The sequence below is a fragment of the Typopeltis vanoorti genome, chromosome 13, assembly GCF_054136105.1.
Source record: "Typopeltis vanoorti isolate ZY-2024b chromosome 13, IOZ_Tvanoo_1.0, whole genome shotgun sequence".
Taxonomy (NCBI): Eukaryota; Metazoa; Arthropoda; class Arachnida; order Uropygi; family Thelyphonidae; genus Typopeltis; species Typopeltis vanoorti.
This window is the reverse complement of record NC_143561.1, coordinates 80,956,231-80,977,640: the sequence shown is the minus strand read 5'-3', so window position 1 is coordinate 80,977,640 and position 21,410 is coordinate 80,956,231. Positions and strand designations below refer to the sequence as shown.

The window sequence follows — 21,410 nt, the reverse complement described above, 5'->3', positions numbered from 1 at the left end:
TTATCTTTAAAGGACTGTTTCGTAATCTGTTTACGTAATGTAGCATCCATAGTTTTCTTTTTTAAAAAAAAACCGAACTACAGCAAGATGAGGTTCCATCCGTTTCATATTCCAGTGAAGATCTTTCACCGTACTCTCTGCTAACTACTGCCCCAATATTCTTAGGGAAATACTCTTCAATGAAAGTGGAAGAAATCAATCTTCAAGCTCTTTTACTACTTCCTTATTCAAATTCTGTAAACATATTTTCAACTATGTTAGAATACTATTATGAACTTGTTGCAAAATGAAACGCAAGAACACCACGACCAAATGCTTTTGAGGTTCAAAAAACACTAAAGCACTTATAAAGAGTCGTTTGTGCGTCCGTAGCTATGTAAGTTACTCCGGAAATCTGACAGGAAGGATTCCGCTCAACTTTGTATTTGGACCCCCCCCCCCCTCCAAAAAAAAGAAAGAAAGAAATCAATACAGTAATATGTGTCGAAATTATATATTATAATAACCTCACTTTTGAGATGGAATGTAATATTTTTGAATTCTAATATATCCAAGAAAACATCTATGTGGTTCAATTTTAATTTCAAAATAACTGACAAAATTCGAACTGGTATTTGATAACTCCTATTGGCTGGATGTAATTTAATAAAAAATTGTGCAATTTTTTTCAAACTTGGTTTCAGTTGGATCATTTTAAGTAGCAAATTTAGGCAAAACAAAAGTTAACCTTCGGTAGATTTGCTGGATTTTTACTAAGTACCACTACTTGTAGAGTTCTCTAATAACGTAATTTTTGTAACATGCTTACTATCGACTGTTTTCGATATTCGACTATTTCCGCCTATATCCTAGTGTAAATAATGGTTGAAACAAGCTAACCAGCTCGCACTGCAGTGAGCTGGTTAGCTCACTGTAGTTAAACAGCGTAATTTTCGCTATTTAACTATTCCTAGATTCATAAATACTTGATCTCTCCTTCAGCACCCACCTCTCCTCTTCCTGTTATAATTCAGTGAGAAAAGGATCTGAAATTAACGATTAGAAATGAATTCGCGTTTCCATACAGTAATTTCATTGTTAAACCAGTAGTAGGATACCAACTGATTAAGTTTTTCATTATAATTCGATTTTCATGAACAAAAGAGACGTTTTCATTGGCAAAACGAGTCGAAATAATTCCTTCTTGATCTGATTAAATTTAATGAATTTCGGTTTAATTCATTATTAAAACTTTTTCGAATGATTTCAACTGACTATTTTAATGAAAAATTAAGAAAGTTATATCTACAATGAATATGCTAAAAACGGATTTTAAGTGCAATTCGTGTAATACCAAATGATGTCACAATATAGAAAGGCATTTACGAAAAACACCTTCTATGATATCTCTTTCTCTGATACGACAAAACATACACGCTGTCTACAGGAAATAAGCGCATATCGTGAGATATCTCCATACTACACCCACGATTAGCCAGCACAAAAAGATGCGTTATTAGAGCCTTACGTGATAGGCATACATTTCAAGTGGCATGAAATAAAGGTAGTATCCATCCCTAAATTAAGTTTCCGTACTTTTACGTCCACCTAAACCTCAAAATTCCCTTATCTCCTAAAAAAAAAATACTTCTCATGCGGTGTCTGGTATGTGAACAAACTAGCCACATTATAAAACTTCCCATGGCAAAACACGTCAAAAATATCGAAAGCAAAGAAACGATTACGACAAGTTTAACCTTTCACATAAATATTGCAAGTCAAAGTTCCTGAAATATTTACATCCCAATACAAAAAATATCACGGCCATAATTATAAACCAAGTGTGGTCTTCTCTCATCGCACATTTGAACCACGTGGACCTAGGATATGAACATAATGCTTTTCATCGCAACACTACCTCACTCGAATACTGCTACGTTAACATACAATACTTATATATTTATTTATCGTATGTATATGTTTTATTCCGTTACTGCTTTGTGAATGTTGTAAGCTGGCTTTAATTTCAACACCTTAATTTATGCATTCCCTCCTCCTCCCCCCCCCCCCCAAAAAAAAATCGTCGCAGAAGAAACGCGAAACCTGATAGTTAATAATAACATTGGTGTTTTTCTAATTTCTGCACATCTGACAGTTTCCTTACATGAATTTCTTAACAGCATAACATGATTTTTATTACACCGTGTTGGCATGTCTTCAGCTACTTCTTTAAATTTCCAATATAGCTTTTAAATTTAATAAACGCCATTCTTGGAAGTTGTCAAATAACCGTTTTTCGCTAACCGTATGTAAAAACCAGACCTGATTGATGAGAACTCTCTTTTTCTATAAAACTTTGACATGTTCTTTAATGCGAATTTTTATGCGTGGCCAAGTAAATCGCGTAGTTCACGTTTTCTTGCATGCGTGTCAAAAAGAAATTTAGCGGTTTTAGTAAAAATGTTGTCAGGTCTTATATTACAGTCATTCTTTAGCACTTCTGAGGTGATATTGTTTCTTTATAATTTCTTATTCTTTTATTATTATTATCACTAACTATATATAGTACATGCTCTGTCACTGAAGGAAACTCACTTCTGAGCCTGATGATCATGTCGGATTTAAGGTTGCTGTTATCCTCAAGCTATAACTCTAAGAGGCCCCGCTCTATTGAGCAAATTTAATAGCTTTATGGATGCCCTTGTAATGATGTGAGGCCTAAGCTATAATTTGCGCGTAAATCCAGAGATCTAGATAATGGTAAGAAATAGCATGTAAATATCTGCTTAATTTATCTTTCTCTGTATGTACACAGAGGGAAAAAAATTCGTCATGTTGTCCAGTGCCGGAGATTAAAACATCCAGGAAAAGGAAGTGTTCGGTTTTCTTCAATTTCCGCTATGAAACAGATTTCAAGGTTTTAAACTATTCAGGAAGTTATCAAAATTATAATTTCTTTAAACGAGGCCAGATGAGGAAAATATTGACATAACGTAGCTTTTGCTTTGTGTAATATTTTTCAATTACGATATTTTCAAAATATTCTACATACTGTATTTGCTAAATAGAAAGTAACTGACGTTATTATTAGACCTCCTTTCTGTTCGTATTAAGAATTCGGATTTGAATAGAGTATTATCTGGACAATGCATTAAAAGGTTGCCGGTGTCGAGTGGAAACAAGCTCTTCTAATAGCAGTATCGTGTCTGAACACATATAAAGAAACTTGTTACGGCTAACATCGCAAATATATCTGCCAGATCTGAAATTATGTCCTTTATCTTGATGATGAAATCTTTTGAGTTCTTCATGTGGGAAGCTGTTCCAACATAAGGGTTAGAAGTTTCGTTAAATACTTAAGTAATATGCTCGAGAATGCCTACCTCCTCGGTCGTAATGGGGGTACCTTCTCTGTGGATTTGAGGTGCTCCATTGGTCTGTGGAACGACGGCGTAGTTGGATCTTTAATTTTTTTTTTAGGTCAGTTCTAAAGGCCATTAAATCAAGTCAATTTGTTTTATGTTGAGTGCTTCAAGCAGGATCATATTGTGAATGTCTGTAGGTGTTACTATCATTTAGTAGTTCAATAATTTTCTTTCATAATTTGGAATCTAGAATTACAGTCGTGTTACTGTCTGCTTTCAGTACTAAAATATTCATAACGATATTCGTAATAATGTAAGAACGAAACCGTTGCGAATGTCGTTGAGAGGCAGACTCACAATAACAATATGGTTTGCAACAGTTTTTCAAATTGCAGGGTCGTAAAATCCGTTAAGGGTCTCGACTAACTTTTTTTATTTTATGAAATAAATAGAACAGAAAATATCAGTCACAGATTTCGTAGCTATGTAACAGGTTCACGCAGGGCGGTGTCACATCTTACGTTTCGCTTTCCGCGTCGAGTGGATTTATTTTTAAGAAGTTTTAAATATATACGGCATGCATGCTACTTTGAATATTTTTTCCGATTAAATTTTATTGTAAAATTAGTATTGGTGAACTATCTAAATGATACAGGAATTTTCAAATACAATTCTGATTTAAAGTTGCGAGTACCGTAGTTCTCACCCCCCCCCCCGGTCCGAAAATTCCAGAAATAAACAATTTATAATTACAGCAAACACTCAGGTCAACTTACGAAACTTTCATTGTTTCTACAAACATTCATTCGGCTTTGAAATAATGTTGATCTAATATCCACTTTGCCTATGTAATTTTACATCGCCAAATGAAGCCGTATGGTTCTTTCTTTTAGTAAGACTTGAAATTACGCGCCGTTCTGAGTAGTTCTCGGTTATCAGATCGACTGTCGCTGTATTGCAGTGCTTGTGTTCAAGTAGCCCTTATTTTACTTAATAATGGACCTAAAGCGCAAGAGTAGTGATGCTAGCAATTCGGGTATGCCAAAGAGAAGCGATAAAGTGCTTCCTTTTAAGTGAAAATTCTCGACTTCACAAGAGGGCGCTAAGATTCTATTCACATTCAGATAATTTTTATTACAGTATGTTGTTATAATCGTTCTATTTTATTATTAGTTATTGTTGTTAATCGCTTACTGTGCGTAATTTATAAATTAAACTTGATCATAGGTATGTATGTATAGGAAAAAAACAGTGTGTGTGTATATATATATATATATATATATATATAGGGTTCGGTACTATCCGCGGGGTGTCTTGGAACATATCTCCCGCGGATGAGGGGAGGGAGGGACTACTGTATGTGTATATTATAATTGGTTGGTTTCTGCACCCATTTACTACATTATGAACAGATGTGACTACATATTTTTTGCAACTGAAAATTTGAAATAAGCTGTTATGACTATGTATTGTTAGAAATCATGTTTGACGTTACAATAAAACTGTTTTGCTTGACTGTATGCAGGATGGTGTCTGCTGGGGGGGGGGAGTTGTTTTTCATCATGCAGGGTCGTTTTCATTCTAGCTTTTTCTAATTTACACTAACTGTCGCTATGTACAGACTAAGTGTCTGTATTATATTGATACAACAAGGCTACTTGTTATTACTGCACCTGTAGTATAGTGTCTGTTAGGGAGGGTTGTTTTTCGCCATATATTCCCAGGGGTTTGAAATAAATATCCAAAGAACGAATCCTTTTTGATCCTCAGACAATTATTCTGGATCGGAACGATATGTTTTTCTGTAAATATATTTTTCTCGGAAACAATTGATATTTAGGTTCTAGGATATCTATCTTTGAGAATTTAATCTAGAAGAACTTTTTTTTTTTTTTTTCACGCCGGTGAAGTGAATTGTTCCGGTTAGTAGTGGGGGAAAAAAAAAATTAACATTCACGCAAAAACAGAGATAAATATCTCCTAATTTCTGTTTTTGCATTGTTTATCTTGATTTTTTTCTGCTGTATTTAAATGATATTAATTTGTTACGTTTTTGTTTTTACTTTATTATGTGTAATAACAGCACGCACTGTTTTGTGCAACTTTTGTTTCAGTTTAGTGTGTATGTATATGATGCAACGGATTTACTCGGCTATTATTATTATGTGACATCTCCAGGGAGTCCAAAGACTCATCGAGGGAGAGTGTACCAACAGCATCGAACGATTGTTCCCATTCCAACTACTAACCGCGCTCAGACTTACTTAACTTTTTGCGTGAGCCATTAAGAGCAGAGGCTCTACCAATCGACCAACCTTTGACGTATTAGAAGAAATTCAATGACTGGATAAGCCGAAGGATAACAAAATAGAAAAAAAACTAATATTTGAATGCACAACTAGTTTCGTCTTCTTAGAAAACTTTCGGGTGCATAACATGAAAAGAGAAATACAGGAACAGCTATAAATTAAGTTGCAAACGTATTGCGGACATTTCAAGGTGTATACTGTATATGTCTATTGTTGGGCACGTTCACGTGGGCATGATCTCGTGTATGCCACAGTTGGATAGCTGAGTCAGTATTAAGATGGGCCGGATCGAAACTTTTTTTTTTTAATTTCTCCCCAAGGAGAGTGAGCTGTCCCTGGAGGTAGTGCAACACCAGGCAACTTGTGGCAACCTGGAACTCGCTCCAAGCACTTTGTCGCCTTCCAAAAATCATTTTAATATCTTGGGCCCCGATGAGATCAGTATTAGATTTTAAGCTGATACTTTTCGCTTCTCGGCCTTTTAGTTAAGATCACATAAATCTGATACAGCCCCATCGGGGCCAAAGAATATTAAACTTTTTTTTTTTTTTTAATCGACGGAGAAGAATGCTCTGAGCTTACTCCACTTTAGCCTCGAGTTGCCCAGGTACTGTAATACCTAACTCCCTTCTTCTAGGTATTGCTTCTCTGCCTTTTGGCTATGATTAAAGAGTAGGGTCGCGTTGCAAAATGTATTATTATTTTACTGTGGGTCGCAGTCAAAATAAACTTTGAAAACCATTGGTTTACAATCTTTCGTGGTTGAGAGTAACAAGCATACATTACATTTCAAGCAATACATGTACAATATTTTAAGAATGTATTATTCTCCATGAAAGAGTAATTTGCTAGTGTAAAAATATAAGCAATCGCGAGCTTACAAATAACCGTAATATTAAAAAGAATCCGATCGAAGAAATCGTCAGTATATTGGGTGGAATGACCGATGTGGCGCCTTCAATCTTTCTAAGCAGATTCATTCAATAAGTTAACGCCACCTACTGTATTTTTTAACTTAAAATAATATGCAGTGATCGTACATTATTAGTTTCACGTGAACGGTATTTGGCTATATCATAATGTAAAACTTTTAGGAATGAGATATATTTCCATTTGATTTCATAAATGCAAATATTTTCAAATTTTAAAAGCAAAAATTATTATGAAAAGCTGAAAATTTTTTTCTTGAGTGGAGTCGACGTAAAACAGACTAAAAGGCGACGCGATTTTCTAACCAGGGATCTCAAATACTCATGCTATTTATCAGTCTTAAAAGTGCTCTAGTTGTAGATCATGCTTACAAAATTTCCTTTCAAAATATTAAGTTTCGCGACATTTGTTTTCTCATTCGCAAGCTTCGGTACAAAGGCCAGATAATTTCCTAAGTAGCTTTTCAACTAATTAGTTAAATACCCTATGTTAGAGGCATTTCCGAAAAAACAGAACACTATACAAATACAACATCAAAACCACCTTTAAGCCCCCGACAAAATTAAGACACCTACTCAGTTCCTCCAAAGATCCTCTTCCACACCTAGCCTACCCAGAGGGTATACAAAATACAATGCACATGTAACCTACCATACATAGAGGAAACAGTGCGAACCATCCCAATTAGGAAGGATGAACACAAACGACACATTAAATACCTCCATTTTGGAAAAACCGGCCTTTCTGACCACACTCCAAACATACTACAGAATTGTTTGGAAAAATACCAAGTTCCTACACTGCACCAAAACCTGGTTCGAGAGGAAATTTAAAGAAGCATGTAAAATGCTCAAAAATAATCCAAATCTGAACAAAAATGATGGCCTAACCATTCCAAGAATGTGGGGGACCCATCTGTACAAGTCCTGAAGAAAATCATAGTATAACAATCTGAATTGTACAAATCCAGAAGAATCTTAATACGAGGACTTCAGCAGAGTTTATTGTATAGTTTTTTTATTTAATTTTTAATTTATAATTTTTTGTTGTTTTTTTAATTTAATTTAATTATCACTAGAGGTCAGGCTAAGAAAAAGATTAATTAACAGCGTAGATTTAATTTACCTTTATAAAGTGCAAGAGCATGTAGCTTGGTTCCCTATAAACATGTATCCTTCTGATGATGACCTCAATACAGGGTACGAAACAAGTGTTATTTTATTAATAATTAGTAAAATAATCATTTCAACACGTGTGTGTTTTGTGTCCCTAAATTCATAAATATGAATGCTGATCACCACGTAACCTTAAAAGAAAAAGAAATTTGGGTGAATCAAATGTATTTTGAGGCGCTAAATACAAATATGTAATCCAAAATATATCCATCACGTATTTTTGTACATTATGCTTTTCATGCATATTAAAAAGCATAATGTTCCTTTCATCACTGCAAAATGCATTCATTAAAAAAAACACCCTCTCTAATGATGCATTTCTGCCTGGTATTCCTAACACAAATCTCACAATATGTATTACATTCCCAAAACTTCATTTTTCATTGTGTGAATTGTCTCAGCCCACCTCTTGCTAGTTGTCACACCACATTTCTTCCTATGATCAATCTTATATTCACATATACTCTTCCCATGATTAATTCATTGAACAGTTTGTCTCCATCTATTCTTTTAGTATGTTGTATGTTGATGTCAATTTTGGATGTTTTGGATGCACACTGTTGAACAACACATCAGAATGGAAGGATATTTATCAAAACCCATTTAAAGTCATATAGCTCTGCAAAAGGCTTGGTGCAGTTTTCCACAAATATTCTAGGAAAGTATCATAGAAACTATTAACAGTTTCAGTAAATTCAATATCTGATGACACAATCCTTTATCAGTTGATTTTTGAGGTCCAGGACAGAAGATGTCAAAAATGTTTCTTTCTATTGAGAATTTGTTCTATCAGGGCAATTAGTTCTTGTGCCACTTCACTGCCACAGATGTCTTCTTGTTCAATCTTTTTGATAGTGTTATTACACATTTTAAGTTGAGTGTGAATGAACGTGAACCACAGAAGGGACTGTGGATTATTAAAACAATCCCTCAAGAGTTTGGGACTTTTATCTTGTGATAGAAAATATGACTTGAGACCATCAAACGTTTTGATCATTCTTTCCACAGCAGGTAGCATGGAGAGCCTTCTCCTCTTCACACTCCCTACCACTTCCACAAAATTGTAGGATTTCAGTACCTCAACTCTAATAGAAAAAAACATGAAAATATTGAAACACTTTAATAATTAATTCCACATCAACTGGAAACATATCTGCACTTATTTATGCATGATATGTGCAGCACAGCCTACTCCCAAGATGTTCATTTTCATGTTCTTACTTAACTTATGAAGGAGATTGTTGCCTTCACTTGCAATGCCACCAAAATTGGGGTTGCATTTGTCACCATAAAATAATATTATCTTGTGTTGGTTAATTTATATTTCTTGGTTAATATTTGCAGAATGTGATTTCTCCAACGAGATTTTGGAATTCCAACAATTTCACTTGTGATCCTTTCATAGGTATAAAATAGCTTACCAAAACTGGGACCAACTTCAGGCTTGAGTGATTTGATGAATCTACCATAACAGATACATATTCTGCCTCATATAAGTCACTTATCATTTCAGGATATGCAAAAGGAGCCAGTACACTCAACTATACTTTTACATATTCTTCTTGCACATGTGAATCTTTCTGAGAATAAATTATATATGATGGCTGGTGTGCAATCTACTGATCTAAATGAACAGTTATATGTGATACTATGGAAAGCTCCTTCTTGTGCAACAAGATATTTCTGTTCATTTACAGCTTGCAATTTTGCTACTACTACTGCTTCTTTGTGGTTCTTTTTAGCAGTGTGTAGTAATATCTGAATGACCACCATGATCTATAGAAAATTCAGCTCTCCAAACAGCACATAAAACTTCATGAATCGATTAAAATTATGACTTTCAGTTAGGAAAGGAAATTCTTGTTTCAACTTGTCCATGAAACTACACTTTTGCTTGGATATCTCACAACCTATTTTCAAAAAACTGAATTTATAATTATATTACTCAACTCTTCAAATAATGCTACAGAATTTATGCCACAACCACCAATATATTTTGAAAAATATCAAACAAAATACAAGAATTCATCCACGTGTGTCTATTGCATCAGCCATGCTACTACAAAAGTTGAATCTCTGATATGCATTATAAGGCCACCTGTGGAAACTATGTGAAAGGTATCTGAATTGATTACAGTGCCAGCTATTGGAAACAGGGTAAATTTCTTCACTAATTTGCAACAAACTGCATTTATGAGAACGAGGAAAAAATAAGGAAAATAGGATGCATTAAAAAATGGGGCATTTGGCATCCTGCTTGCAGTCAGAATGGGACAATGGGATCAGTGGCTGTAAAAAGGAACAATTCCATTAAAAATAGGATATCTTCTCACCCTAGATTATAGTAAATAGCAAAGGATAGAGTGCCTAAAAGGAAAGATGTGTGATGTGTATTCAGAAATGGAAGTGCGCTCTAACTTTCAATTTCAATTGCGAACTGTATGTGTTTTTGTGTTGTTTATTCAATTGGCTAAAGAAAGTGCCAGATAATGAAAATATCATCAATATACTTAAGCTAAAGAGTGGTTAGAATAAAACTCTCCAACCAACAGGTCACAGGTTGAAATTCCACTGTGGGCATGGATGTTTGCAATTGTCTTTAGGTGGGAGATGAATTTCATCACCCAGTGTGAGACCACTCTCCTGCTTATTGGAGGCCAGAAGTTGCTTGAAAAAGTCCCATGTTTGGTCTCTAGAGCAAGGTTTCCAGACCATAAATATGCATAAAAAATATATGTAAAATTGATAAAAAATTGGATAAATCCTTAGCCCATCCACAGCAAATGTACTATAAGATTACTAATAACCTTTCATGGGTGGGAACCACATAAAATAAATAAAAAAATTAAATATTTATATAGCAATATGCTCTGTATTTGAATTGTAAGCAGTTAGAATGGAAGGAGGTGCAGAAAGATGTTTGATGTCATATAAGGTGCAGGACAAGGATGAACATCATCTCTGATATTATTCTCTTCTATATGAATCACATTATGAAGGAAAGTGTCATCAAATTTGATATTCAAAATTGAGATATTCAACTTAGCTGTTTACTTTAAATAGAGTTGAAGTTGATTAACATGAAGATGTTATACCTCTAAATAAATCCAGATATATCTTCAGGATTCTTTGATGAGACTGAATAACTGCCATAACAAATTTGGTATGGAAATTCACAATAGAGAGAAAAAAACTTGAAAATTGGTTAGAGGAGAAAACATCACCAGTATTTCTTAGCAGAGAACTGATACAAGTAAAATAGTTCAGCTCTTTACGCATAAATTTTACTGAAAAGAACAAATTAAATATGGAAATGTTGATTAATTTTGATAGTATATATTAGAACATAGAATGATAAGTAAATAATTAATTTATTAACTTATTGCTGATATTTCGCTGGTATTCTAACCAGCTTCTTCAGAGTACAAAAAATAGTTTGTCACAGTGCGTGAGACATTAACAATCTGGTGTAACAATGGGACTAGTTAAAACAATTGTAGCTATAAGACAAACACTAAAGTCCTAATTAGGCATCATCTACGAGGGTGGTCTGAAACGTTCTTGGCCTCGACCATAGATGGCAACATTATCGGCAAGATTTTTTTTTTTCTAATTTGGTACATCTGTCATAAACATCCATGTGAAATTGCAAGTCATTCTATCAAGTAGTTTGTTTTATACAGCTGTCTGAAGCAAAAGTGTTGTCAGTATCCCTTGAAATGGATAAAATTGAGCATCATGCAGTTATAAAATTCTTTGTAAAAGAAGGTTTAATGCCAAAAGAAATTCATTCGAAGTTCATAAAAGTCTATGGGCACTCTTCTCCTTCATTTTCAACAATTGAGAAATGGGTTGCCGAGTTTAAACGTGGCCGTATCAGCCTTGAAGATGATCCATGTGAAGGACGTCCAAAAAAGTGTAACAACACCAGAAATCATTCATCAAGTGCACGATATGGTATTGGATGACCGGCGAGTCAAAGTGCGTGAAATTGCTGAGACTATAGGCATTTCAAAAGAACGTGTAAGATATATTTTGCATGAAGAATTTCAAATGAAAAAGCTTTGTGCAAGATGGATGCCGCACTTGCTCACGCAGATCAAAAATGCACTCGCATGAAAATCTCTGAACAGTGCTTGGAGCATTTTAACAAGAATAAAACTGATTTTGTGCATCGATTTATTACTATGGATTCACCATCACACATTCACCATTTGAGACTTGGATTCACCATCACACACTAGAATCTAAACAGCAGTCAAAACAGTGGACAGAATCCAGTTGTTCAGTGCCAAACAACACAAAATTAGTTCAATCAGCAGGAAAGGTCATGGCATCAGTGTTTTGGGATGCTAAAGGCATTTTGTTTATTAATTATCTTGAAAAGGGTAAAACAATAACCGGGGAATATTATTCCAATCTTTTAACCTGACGAGATGAAAAAATCATCTTTCATCAGGACAATGCAACTGCCCACAAAGGTGTTTTGGCAATGGGAAAATTAAGGGATCTGCACTATGAATTGTTGAAACATCCACCCTGTTCCCCAGATTTGGCTCCCTTTGGCTATCTCTTCCCAAAACTAAAACTCTTCCTCACTGGTCAGTGTTTTTCTTCGAATCAAGAAGTGATTGCAGCTGTAGAGGGGTATTTTACAGATCTTACTGAGAACCACTACAGGGACGGGTTAATGGTGCTGGGGCATCGCGGGAATAAATGTATTAGTCTTAAGGGAGATTATTTTGAAAAAGAAAAATAATTTTGAAATTATAAATTTGTTTTTTCATTGTTAGGCCAAGAACATTTCAGACCACCCTTGTATGTTAAAAAAATAAACAACAACATGAAACATCAGGTATTAGTTATGTCTTAAGATGACTGTCTTCCAAATCTTAGGCAAATTTATACAGCCATAGTTGTTGAGTTCGGAGTATGTTTAAAGGCTTCTGTTGATTCTAAGAACAATCTCTCTGACTTGTAAAAGCTTCTGTGCAGTACTTTAGTTTTCTTCCAGTTGATCCTGTGTGCAAGAGTATCCAAAGCATGGTCTGCTAGACCTGACTTGCCATAGTGATAGTGCTGGATGTATTTTCTATATTCACTGAGGCAGATGTTCAGAGTTCTTCCTGTGTGACCATAGTTAGCTTGATCACATGAACAGGGTACTTTGTAAACTCTTGGATGTGATAAGAGAGAGAAAGATGCTGTCCTTGGGGTGAACAGATGAGAGTAGCCAACCTGACATATGGTCTAAATATGATGCGTAGCTGATGTTTAGTGAGCACTCTAGATATTTTTTCTGATGTGCCTTTAATGCATGGGATGGTGACTGTTTTGTAGTAGTTCTCCGTGGTGTACAGTGGGTATTTCTGGGCTGCATTTAGTATTTTGTCTATCTTATGGGGATTACAGCCATTGGCTAAGAAGGTGTGGCATAAGTGAGTGAGTGAGTTCAGTAGTAAGAGCATGGGGGCTATAACCCCCCCCCCCATAAGGAAGACAAAATACTAAATGCGCCCCAGAAATACTCCTCACTGTCCACCATGGAGAACTACAGCAAAACAGTCACATCCCATAGATTAAAGGCACATCAGAAAAGATATCTAGAGTGCTCACTAAACATCAACTATGCACCATATTTAGAACACATGCCGAATTAGCTACTCTCATCCATTCACCCAAGAACAGCATCTCTCCCATTTCACATCCAGGAGTCTACAAGGTACCCTATTCATGTGATCAAGCTTACTACAGTCAAAGGAAGAACTGCAGACATCCGCCTCAGTTAACAAAGAAAATACATCTAGCACTATCGCTATGGTATCCAAAGCATGGTCTAGCAGATCATGCTTTGGATACCCCCCCCTGCACACAGGATCAACTGGAAGAAAATTAAACTACTGCACAGAAGCTTTTACAAGTCAGAGAGATTGTTCTTAGAATCAACGGAAGCCTTGAAACATACTCTGAACCTCAACAAGTATGGCAGTATAACTTTGCCTAAGATTTGTGAGACAGTCATCTTAAGACAACCAATACCTGTTATCTCTCGCATTTTTTTAAATTTCTATTTTTAATATAGAAGGCCTAATTAGGACTTTAGAGACCTTAGTAGACCAAAATATAAGATCTGACAATATTGGAGTCCTCACAGGTATTGGAGGAAAACTCAACAGTAATTAGTAATAATGCAAACTTTTCATACAGTACCACCATAGTACCCAACACCACTTGAGGGTATATATCAGGAATTCGATAATAATGAATTTATTTTCTTACAGAATGCTATATCTGTTATGCTTATTTATACGAACAATCCCACACTATGTGTAAGATTGTTTATATCAACATTACAAAAGTGTACTGTGATTACTATATCAATAAATAAGTAAAAGACATACCGAAAAGTGCTGCCATTATTCTATTTCCTTCCCCTCCTGTGCTCTTTGCTTCCCTCCAATCTATGACGCCAAAGCAGGTTTTCCCCCCGCCTCCTCCTGTTCTCACTGATGCATGTTAACCATATCTCCGTTTGCTCTCCTGACATACAGCAACAACTAAATATATACACTACTACAAAAGAAGTCAACGGCCAACCCAGTGGAGAAGATGCATTGTGCCATGTAATGAGTCACATGTTTGTAGCCAGTATAAATTGGAGGAACATGATGCTCCCAAGACAGTGCCACTGTGTCTGGGTGAAATGGCTGAGAAGAAAACTGATGAAGTTTGAAAGAGGCATTGTGACAGGATGCTATGTTGCAGGCCTATCTGTTCAGCAAATTGATGACAAATTGGTCCATCTCCCAGGTCAACAATCAGTGATACCACACTGAGATCGAAGTGCAGGGAGTCAACTGCAAGTGCTGCCTGCAATGGACAACCCACCACTCACCAAAAGTGACCGTAGAGTACTACAAAGGATAATATGTAAAAACTGCCATTCATCGACCAACATGCTGAATGCAAAATTCCAGGCATCAACTGAAACACGAATCTGTACAAAAATTCAGAATTGAGACTCACAACATGGGTTTCCATTGTAGGACTATAATATCCAAGTCCCACATTACCCGAACAAACATGCATCGTCATCTTCAGTGATGCAAAGAGGGCATACAGTGGTATGTATGAAACTTGGAAAGATGCGTTATGGAGCAAAAATTCATGCTACACACTCTACTGAGCAGATGGACAGGTGTGATGGATGTCAGGTGAACATCTCTTACCAGAGTGTGCAATCCCAAATATGAAATTTGGAGGTGGTGGCATGATGGTATGGTTTTGTTTTTCCTGGTTTGGCCTCAGACCTCTGTTTGTTGTGCCACAAACACAGAACTAGAGAAGCAGCTGAACATTCTGGACAAGGCAATGCTTCCTATAGAACTGACCACTGTCTCTCTTTCAGAAAGATAATGTACCGTGTCATAATGGTGCTGCTGTAGCTGCATGGTTTGTGGACATAACCATCACCACACTTGACTGGCATCCACAGAGTCCTGATCTCAACCCTATCGAACATCTGTGGGATGAATTGGAGCGTCGGGTGAGTTCAAGGGACATCCACCCCACAATAGTCCAGAACCTCATCACATGCCTGCAGGAAGCATGGTCCAAAATTCCCACTGATCACTATCATACACTTGTGGAAAGTATGCCCCATAGGCAGTGCCACACCATGGGTAGGAGGCACCCTTGAGCAAAACTTTTTTCAGTGCCCCCATAAAATTATTGCATATTAACATTTAGAATTTACGCAGCCAAGCTTATGATAACAGTTCAAATATGTGAGGCAAACATAGTGGACTGCAGAAAAAAAATCGTTGAAATAAATTCAGTAGTTAATGATGCAGCTAAGATATCATGTGAAACTGCAAATTTCTTTGGAGTAATACAAGAATTATATAATTATTTTTCAATATCTGTGAAGTGTTAGACTATATTAACATAAAAAAAACAAGTTTCCATGAAAAATTTTACTTTGTTAAAAGTACAAAACAGTTTATACCCATACATAAAAATAAATTTTATTTAACAGTAGTAGAACATTGTAATCACTGAAATTCATTAATAAGAAATTTTTAATAATAAAAATTTTCAAAAATGTTTATTCGTTAATATATAAATACAACAGAACGTGTATATATATATATATATATATATATATAAACAAAAATTACTTTTATTTTAATATAAAAAGAAATATTACATAAAGATAATTTGGAGATATGCTTTTAACTATATAACAATTAGAATTTAGAATAAACGTAGATTTATTTTACATATTTATCCATCTTTAGCAGCCACAAAATTTTTAATATCTTTAATATTTAATGAAACCATAATATTATTTTCAATTGATATAATCGATAAATCCTTTAGACGCTCTTCAGACATCGTTGACCTCAAATAATTTTTTATTAGTTTCAGTTTTGAAAAACTTCTTTTCCCTGATGCTATGGATATTGGTAATGTTAAATAAATACACATCACAATCGCAGTATTCGGAAACGTGTTGGTTAATTTATTTTCATATATATAATTTAAAACATCATGAAGAGCCGACTCTTTTTTAATAAAACAATGCAAAGTTTTTAATTCCTCAAATAAAGTCATACCATCAATCGATTGTCGGAATCTTGATTGTCGCTGTTTTAAGTGCAAATCTTTACAATGTTTCATTAAATCCTCATCGCTCCAATCTTTTAATTTGCTAATTAAAATCCTAAACAAAATTTTAATTTTAAAATTTTGTTTAGGATCATGCGTTGTCTCATCTGATGCTTCGTAACCAAACATTTTTGTTTTTGTTCTTTTGCAAATGTCTGGAAAAATAAGATCAATATTAAGATCGTCTACAGTTCTAATAATAGTTGCAAAATATTGGTCTGTTCGGCAAGTATTTAATTCTTGTATAACATAATCAAGATTTTTTGTAATTTTTTCTATATCAAATGTCGGATTCTGCATTATTTTGCTTGCAACATTTACAAGACTTAAGATTTTGTACCAAACATGAACAGAGCAAATAAATTTAAACGAATAAATCTTTGAAATTAAGTTGTCTGACTGAACTCTAGAATCGATATCTTTAGTTTCATCTTCCGTAATATCAAAAAGGAGCCTGGTAAATTTCCTTCATATTATTTTTAAGTGGCTTTATTGCTTCTACTCTACTTTCCCACCTAGTAGCAGAAAGTGGTTTCAAATTTAAAACATGAATATGTTTTTTTAATATAGCCCAACGCTTCACAGATATTGAAAAATAATTATAATTCCTGTATTACTCCAAAGAAATTTACAGTTTCACATGATATCTTAGCTGCATCATTAACTACCAAATTTAATGAATGAGCAGCACATGGAATAAAAGGGTCCTCGAATTTATTTCAAGGATTTTTTCTGCAGTCCATTATGTTTGCCTCGCATATTTGAACCGTTATCATAAGCTTGGCCACATAAATCTGAAATGTTAATATTCAAATAATTTTTTATAAATTCAAATAGTCCTTGCCCAGTGGTATCTTCTACAGATTGAAAACACAAAAAATGTTAATGAATTTCTGCTATATTTGTATCTGTATTTTGATTAACAAATCTAATAACAATAGATAATTGTTCTCTGTGGCTCATATCTGGAGTAGTGTCAAGAATTAATGAACAATATTTCACCTCTTTAACCATTTCTAAAATTTTTTGTTTTATAGCTTCAGAAATTATATGGATGATTTCATTTTGTATTTTATCACCTAAATAATGAGCAATGTTCCTTTTTTTTTTTTGTGATGTTTGGATGCGATGCAAGTGTTCTGCCATCATCGAATCAAATTTAGCAACAGTTTCTACTAACTTTAAAAAATTGCCGTTATCATTTTCAAAAAGTTTTTGTGAAGAACCTCTAAAAGCTATACACTGTCTTGATAAATATTGTATTATTAGATTAACCATTCTATAACAGATTGCAAATATTTTTTCGCAGTTTCGTATAATGTTTGTTGTGTACAATCAATAATGCATTTCTTAATCAACGATATTTTAAGTTCGCTGTATTTTGAACAGTTTTTAATGTGCATGGAACTTGTATCGTGAATTTTTAGTATATGACTCAAATGTTGCCAATCGTTACAACCGTATTCTTTAGTAAGTTGGGAATTTTGACTACCAAATATTTTACAATAATAACAGAAAACCGAATTTCGCGATTCTGAATAAACTAAATAACTTCGTAAAAGTTTTTCTCCATTTGCTAAAGTTCGATAATAGTATGAATCGGAAAACTTGTGGCCAGATTCATCTTTGGGAAAATTCTTTATTAACTACTTGACACAGGCAATGCTCAACTAAACAATCTCTAACTTTGGTAGTTATATGATTTGGCCAAGTACCTGGATCATTAACATTAAAATATAAAGTAAAATTTGTGAAGTTTCGTGTTTTGCTGAATCGGAATCCAATATTTCTTCTGCTGCAATTTCTGTAGACAGTCCAGTCAGGCCAGTTTCATATTCGCATGTAACATTTGTTTCTTCATAGTTATCTTGTGTCCTCTCTTTTTCTGTAATAAAGCTACACAAAGTACTTGCTTCATCAGAACTTTCTGTTCTTCATTTTTTATGTGGTCCTAAAGTTAAAAATTTATTCAGTGATCCAGCCAATTTATGTTCCAGTTTTACTCGTTGCAATTGTCTTTTCTTGTTTTGTGTACCAGATAACTTCTTTGGCTTTTTTTTCCCGACATCTAGGTGTTAACACACTTGGTTAGACTTTAAAATAAGAAGAGGGTTAAAAGTTGTCCACCAAAATAAATAATTTCTGAAATTTTCCCTCCACCAGTTGGTGAGAGTGACCACGAGGTGATCACTTGCAGGGTGACCAGTCATTCGAAGACGTCTGTTAGAAAGGGATATATGTGGAATTATAAGATTGGTAATTACAAAAAGCTCAGGAAACAGCTTGCGATAATAAATTGGAAAGAGGAACTGGATGGAAAGGATATCAATGTTGCTTGGGCCATACTCAAGAACTATTTGGTGGAGGCAATATCAGCGTGTATTCCAAAGGTTAAGAGGGTAAATAGAGTCGGTGTAAAATGGATGAATCAAGAGATAATGTATGCAGTCTGGAAGAAACACAAAATGAGTATTTATAACAGCCAATTTGCTTGAGAAGTACAAAGAGCAAGCGAGGAAGGTGACTAGCTTGATAAGGGTAGCAAAAATGCAGTATGAGCAGCAGTTAGCTAAAGCAGCCAAAAAAAATCCTAAGGAGTTTTTTCGATATGTGGTAGAAGAAAGAATGATTATGGTAGAATGGGATTAATTGATGAAAACGGAGGAATGGTAACTGCTGCGGAAGATATAGTTGAGATATTTAGTGAGCAATTTATAAATGTATTTCATTCTTGTGAATGTGGCACCATGCAGAACTTTAAAGCAGTGGGAAAGGAGGAGGAGGAGGAACTATTAGTAAGTGAACAGGAGGTATATGAGGAATTGAATAGACTTGATGTAAATAAGGTTGTGGGACTTGATGCTATTTCCCCGACGTGTCTTGAGGGAATGTGCCAGAGAGTTAACAATAGCTTTTGTATATCTTTTCAACATGAGTCCCTCACTGGGTCAAGTTCCAAAAGAGTGGAAAGAGCGTAAAATTGTTCAAATTCATAAGGGAGGTGATAAGAGTAAGGCTTTGCATTATAGACCAGTCTGTATGTGTCTGGACTTGTGGTCAAGGTATTAGAAAAGTTAGTTAGGACTAAGATTGAGAATTGGGTTGACAACAGAAAAATATTCTTTGGTGGCCAGCATGGATTTACTAAAGGAAGATCGTGCTTTAGCAATCTGCTTACTTTTTATAATAAAGTGACAAATGCTTTGGATAAGGGTGTTGCATATACAGTGGTATATTTAGATTTTGCAAAGCAATTTGATAAATTGATTGCCACATGACAAGCTGGTAATTAAATTGGAACGGATGGGGCTGAACAGTAGATTGGTTCACCGGATTGGAGACTGGCTATCTGATAAGTATCAGTGAGTTGTGTATGAAGGAGCGATATCCCACAAGAGGAGAGTTACTAGTGGTGTACCTCAAGGGTCTGTTTTGGGTCAATTGTTGTTTAATTTGTATGTGAATGATATTTGTAGAGGTCTGAATGGTGATGTGCAGTTGTTTGCAGATGATGCAAAGTTGGGGAGAGCTATCAGGAGTAGAGTGGATGCTGTAGCTTTGCAAGAGGACTTGAATACACCGGCTGAATGGGTAAATGAATGGTGATGTCAATTCAATGTTTCAAAGTGTAAGGTTTTGAAATTTGGGAAGCAGAGATGGGATGTAAAGTACACAATCGGTGTAAATATCTTGGAAGAGGTAGAGGAGATGAAAGTTCTGGGAGTGATTGTAGACAAGGACCTAAAATTTCGGGGACATGTTACTAAAATTGTGAAGACAACACAGCAAATAATGGGAATGATGCGGAGGACATTGACTTGTAAAAGTAAGGATGTTATGGTTCCTTTGTATAAGGCTTTGATCAGGTCATGGTGCACAATGGATTACTGTGCACAGACCTGGTCACCTGGTTTTCAAAAAGTTGAAAATACGTTGGAAAAAGTTCAGAGGCAATTGACTAAGGTGGTTTCTGGTCTCTAGAATGTAGAGTATGAAGACAGATTGGCAAAATGTGCAATTTGCAAAAATTGGTGGATAGAAGGAGGAGAGGAGATATGATTGAGACATATAAGCTGTTAAGAGGTTATTACCAGATTAATGTCAGGGAGGTTTTGCACAGAATGGGTGAGGATAACAGGAGAACAAGAGGTCATCCCTGGAAGCTATATAAGGAGGGTATGAGCAAGGGAGTGAGGAGCAGGTTTTTTGCATGGAGAATGGTGAGTGATTGGAATGCATTGCCCGAGAGTGTGGCGAGTGCAGAGACAGTGAATATATTTAAGGCGCAGTATGATAAGCTCTGTGTATAACAGTGGACCTTACACAATGAGGCTCTGACTCCATGGAGGTTTTTATATAATAATAATAATAACTTATTTTTTAACCCCTTAACTGACTATTATTTTTAAGGTGAATGGCCCAAAACTGACTATTTTTTTTTTTATTACAGAATTTGATTTTTCAGATGTTTTGAATAATAAATATGCTTACATTTTAGGTATTTTTTTGAAAATTAACATAGGGATATTAGCCACTGATTGATTTCTCAGTGGTATTTATTTAATATTTTTTACATTCTGGTAATTGTTTAATAACTAAGAAATTTCTAGAATATTAAAATTATTTATTAAAGAAATTAGTAAAAGGACCCCAACCCCAATATCTTCCAACCAGAACAAGAACAAATATATAAATAAATCTCTTATTGCAAATTATTTACTTTCTAGATGTCTACCCAACATAAGATAAAAATCTTTTGTTTTCAAAATAAGATAATTAACTAAAATGAAACAATTTAACTGATTTTCAAACTTAGCAAAAATATAATAGACGTACTTACTTTACATGAATAATAATCCAAATTCAAAAAAAATTTACTAAACAACAATAAATATATTTTATAAAACAAAAGGCAACTGCACAGTAACACTGTAACGCACAAAATGAAATGATGCAAAAATACACCAAAAAAAGTATCAAGA

The 21,410-nt window shown here is 34.8% G+C and overlaps 1 protein-coding gene and 1 pseudogene across 2 annotated transcripts in view; both read right to left on the bottom strand.

Annotated features, from left to right (window-relative positions):
• Nucleotides 1-21,410, bottom strand: part of didum (dilute class unconventional myosin) — a 696,374-nt gene that overhangs the window by 646,949 nt on the left and 28,015 nt on the right. The gene's annotated exons all lie outside the window — the stretch shown is intronic.
• Nucleotides 5,973-6,150, bottom strand: LOC150100314 (U2 spliceosomal RNA; annotated as a pseudogene).